A 4,868-nucleotide genomic window follows, 5' to 3' on the forward strand; every position below is an offset into this window, starting at 1 on the left:
CTGGTTCCTTGAAAAGATAAACAAATTTGGTAATTTGCTTATCAGACTCATCAAAAAAAAAAAAAGAAAAAAAGAGAGAGAAGGCCCAAATCAATAAAATCAGAAATGAACAAGAAGTTACAACTGACACCACAGAAATACAAAGGGTCACAAGAGACTACCACGAGCAACTGTATGCCTAATAAAATGAACAACCTAGAAGAAATGGACAAATTCCTGGGAATGTACAATCTCCCAAGACTGAATCAGGAAGAAATACAATATATGAACAGATCAATTTCCAGTAATTAAATTGGATCAGTAATCAAAAAAAGTTCCAACGAACAAAAGTCCAGGACCAGATGGCTTCACAGGTGAAGTCTACCAAACATTTAGACGAGCCTTAACACGTATCCTTCTGAAACTATTCCAAAAAATTGCAGAGGAAGGAACACTTCTGACCTCATTCTACGAGGCCACCATCACCCTGATACCAAAACCAGACAAAGATATCACAAAAAAAGAAAATTACAGGCCAATATCACTGATGAACACAGATGCAAAAGTCCCCAGCAAAATATTAGCAAACTGACTTGAACAATACATTAAAAGGATCATATACCATGATCAAGTGGGGTTTATCCCAGGGATGCAAGGATGATTCAACATCTGCAAATCAATGTGATACATCACATTAATAAATTGAAGAATAAAAATTACATGACCATCTCAATAGATGCAGAAAAAGCTTTTGACAAAATTCAACATCCATTTATGATAAAAAATCTAAAAAAAATGGGTCTGGAGGGAACATACCTCAACATAATAAAGGCCATATACGATAAGCCCAGCTAACATCATACTCAAAGGCGAAAGCACTTCCTCTAACATTAGACACAAGACAAGGATGCCCACTCTTGCCACATTTATTCAACATAATTTTGGAAGTCCTAGCCACAGCATCAGAGAAGAAAAAGAGATAAAAGGAATCCAAATTGGAAAAGAAGTAAAACTGTCACTGTTTGCAGATGACATGATAATATATATAAGAAAATCCTAAAGATGCTACCAGAAAACAACTAGAGCTTATCAATGAATTCAGTAAAGTTGCTGGATACAAAATTAGTATATAGAAATCTGTTGTATTTCTATACACTAACAATGAAATATCAGAAAGAGAAATTAAAGAAACAATCCCATTTACCATTGCATCAAAAAGAATAAAATACCTCGGAATAAACCTACCTAAGGAGGCAAAGACCTGTACTCCAAAAACTGTAAGACACTGATGAAAGAAACTGAAGAGGATACAAACAGCTGGAAAGATATACTGTATTCTTGGATTGGAAGAATCAATATTGCTAAAATGACCATACTACCTAAGGCAATCTACAGAATGCAATCCCTATCGAATTACCAATGGCATTTTTCACAGAACCAGAACAAGAAAATTTTAAATGTGTATGGAGACACAAAAGACCTTGAATAGCCAAAACAATCTTGAGAAAGAAAAATGAAGGTGGAAGAATCAGGCTCCCTGACTTCAGACTATATTACAAAATTACAGTAATTAATACAGTATGGTACTGGCACAAAAACAGACACATAGATCAATGGAGCAGGATAGAAAGCCCAGAAATAAACCACACACTCATGGTTAATTAATCTACGACAAAGGAGGCAAGAATATGCAATGGTGAAAAACAGTCGCTTCAATAACTGGTGCTGGGAAAACTGGACAGCTACATGTAAAAGAATGAATTTAGAACAGACTCTAACACCATATACACAAATAAACTCAAAATGGATTAAAGACCTAAATATAAAACTGGACACTATAAAACTCCTAGAGGTAAACATAGGCAGAAAACTCTTTGACATAAATCACAGCAATATTTTTTTGGATCCGTCTCCTAGAGTAATGGAAATAAAGAGAAACATAAACAAATGGGACCTAATTAAATTCAAAAGTTTTTGTACAGTAAAGGAAACCATAAGCAAATCAAAAAGACAACCTACTGACAGGGAGAAAATATTTGCAAATGATGCAAATGACAAGGGATTAATTTCCAAAATATATAAACAGCTCATACAGCTTAATTTGAAAAAAAACAAACAACCCAATCAAAAAATGGGTAGAAAACCTAAAGACACTTCTCCAAAGACATACAAGTGGCCAACAGGCACATGAAAAAATGCTCAATACACTAATTACTAGAGAAATGCAAATCAAAACTACAATGAGGTATCCCCTCATACCAGTCAGAATAGCCATCATTAAAAAGTCTACAAATAGGGCTTCCCTGGGGGCGCAGTGGTTGAGAGTCCGCCTGCCAATGTAGGGGACATGGGTTCTTGCCCAGGTCCGGGAAGATCCCACATGCTGCGGAGCGGCTGGGCCTGTGAGCCATGGCTGCTGAGCCTGTGCGTCTGGAGCCTGTGCTCCGCGACGGGAGAGGCCACAACAGTAAGAGGCCCGTGTCCTACAAAAAAAAAAAAAGTCTACAAATAATAAATGCTGGAGAGGATTTGGAGAAAAAGGAACCCTCCTCCCCTGCTGGTGGGAATGTAAATTGGTGCAGCCACTATGGAGAACAGTGCAGAGGTTCCTTAAAAAACTAAAAACAGAGCCCCAATGTTCATAGCAGCACTATTTACAATAGATAAGACAGGGAATCAACCTACACGTACATCAAAAGATGGACAGATGAATGGATAAAGCAGATGTGGTACACACACACACACACACACACACACATACACACAATGGAATATTACTCAGCCATAAAAAGAATGAAACACTGCCATTTGCAGCAACATGGATGGACCTAGAGATTATCATACTAAGTGAAATAAGTCAGACAGCGAAAGGCAAATATCACATGATATCACTTATATGTGGAATCTAAAAAAATGATAGAAATGAACTTATTTATAAGACATAATTGCACTCATAGGCATAGAGTAGAAACTGCTACCAAAGGGGATAGCAGACGGGGGGAGAGATAAATTAGGAGTTTGGGATTAACATATACACCCTACTACATATAAAACAGGTAAACAACAAGGACCTACTGTATAGGATAAGGAACTATATTAAACATCTTGTAATAACTCATAATGGAAAAGAATCTGAAAAAGGATTATATATACACACACACACACATATATAAATGTATGTATGTATAACAATCACTTTGCTGTATACCTGAAACTAACACAACACTGTAAATTCAATACTTCAGTTTTGAAAACTGTTAAAAAAAAGTTCAAGAAAGCATTTGATTTAAGTCACAATTCAAAACCAAATATTAAAACATCCAAGTTTCCTCTATCAACACATGAAATGGAAAATAGCTTCTTACCAGACAGCAGCTAGATTGGAGTGCAAATGTAAACTATGAGGAAACCTCGAGGACCTGACTGTCCAGTACTGACGGACCACATGTTGTTCCAGCCAGCTTCGGGCATCTGATTCATCTAGTGGAAGGGAATTTATTTACATTTAAGTTATAAGAGTTAACAACAAAATACTTGATCAGCTTTGCTACAATATCTGGACTTATGATTCCATTCAAATATTCAATTGACAAAGGGTCTTTAAAATAACAGCTACCCAACAACATTTATATATATAATCATTTACTTAAAACCATACACACACACACACACACACACACACACACACACACACAAAGAGAGAGACATACAAAATTTAATTGTCACTGCTAGAAAAAAAAAAATTACTCGATTTTAAAATGACCCATGAATAAAAAGACACAATCAGTATACTTGAATAATTCAATAATCATAAAAGAAATTGAAATGGTAACCTAAGATGTTCCCAAGCACCCCCAAAGCCTCAGGACTAGTAGTAGGGTTTAAAGGATTAGCTATCTTATACAGATTGTTGTAGAAAACAGAAAAAGGGAGAGCTGTCTAACATTTTATGAGGCCAATATAACCCTGCTTCTAAAACCAGATAAAGACATGATAGAAAAAGTAATTCATCGAAGAATAAAGATTAAAAATTCTCAATTAAAAAAGCCTAACCCAATCCAATACTATAGTAAAAAAATAACAGAATGACCAAGGAAGTTTAGCTCAGGAATTCAAGGATGATTCACTATCAATAAAATCTATCAGTAAAGTACTAGAGTAAAAGCGATGAATTATAGAATTATCTCACAGATAAAGAACAGCACTTGATAAAGTTCAATACTTATTTATAATTAAAGACTCCTAGAAAAACAGGAATAAAAGTCTTTATTTTACAAAGGACACATATCCAGAACCTATGCCAAAAACTATCACACTTAATTAAGGAATTTCAGGGGCAACCCTCTTGGTATAAAAACCACTCCAGGAAACCCACGCTCATTGCCACTGCTTCCTCTGCAGACTAGAGGGCTGACCAGGAAAGAGACATGGTTAACATGTCATTAAGAAGATATAAGGTATAAGCACTGGCAGGAGGGGCTTCCCTAGTGGCACAGTAGTTAAGAATCTGCCTGCCAATGCAGGGGACACGGGTTTGAGCCCCGGTCTGGGAAGATCCTACATGCCGCAGAGCAACTAAGCCCGTGTACCACAACTACTGAGCCTGTGCTTTAGAGCCCGTGCGCCACAACTACTGAAGGCCACAAGCCTACAGCCCGTGCTCTGCAACAAGAGAAGCCACTGCAATGAGAAGCCTGTGCACCACAACGAAGAGTAGCCCCCGCTCGTCGCAACTAGAGAAAGCCCACAAAGCAACGAAGACCCAACACAGCCAAAAATAAATAAATAAAATAAATAAATTTATTTAAAAAAAAAAGAACTGGCAGGAGATAAAACTGTCAATATTTGCAAACAATACTGATTGTCTACACAAAAAACCTAATGGAATC

The 4,868-nt window shown here is 36.7% G+C and overlaps 1 protein-coding gene across 1 annotated transcript in view; it reads right to left on the reverse strand.

Annotated features, from left to right (window-relative positions):
* TUBGCP5 (tubulin gamma complex component 5) overlaps positions 1-4,868 on the reverse strand; it is a 59,338-nt gene that overhangs the window by 24,563 nt on the left and 29,907 nt on the right. The window lies entirely within an intron of this gene.

The sequence above is a fragment of the Neophocaena asiaeorientalis genome, unplaced genomic scaffold, assembly GCF_003031525.2.
Source record: "Neophocaena asiaeorientalis asiaeorientalis breed wild unplaced genomic scaffold, Neophocaena_asiaeorientalis_V1.1 scaffold236, whole genome shotgun sequence".
In the NCBI taxonomy this organism is placed as follows: domain Eukaryota; kingdom Metazoa; phylum Chordata; class Mammalia; order Artiodactyla; family Phocoenidae; genus Neophocaena; species Neophocaena asiaeorientalis.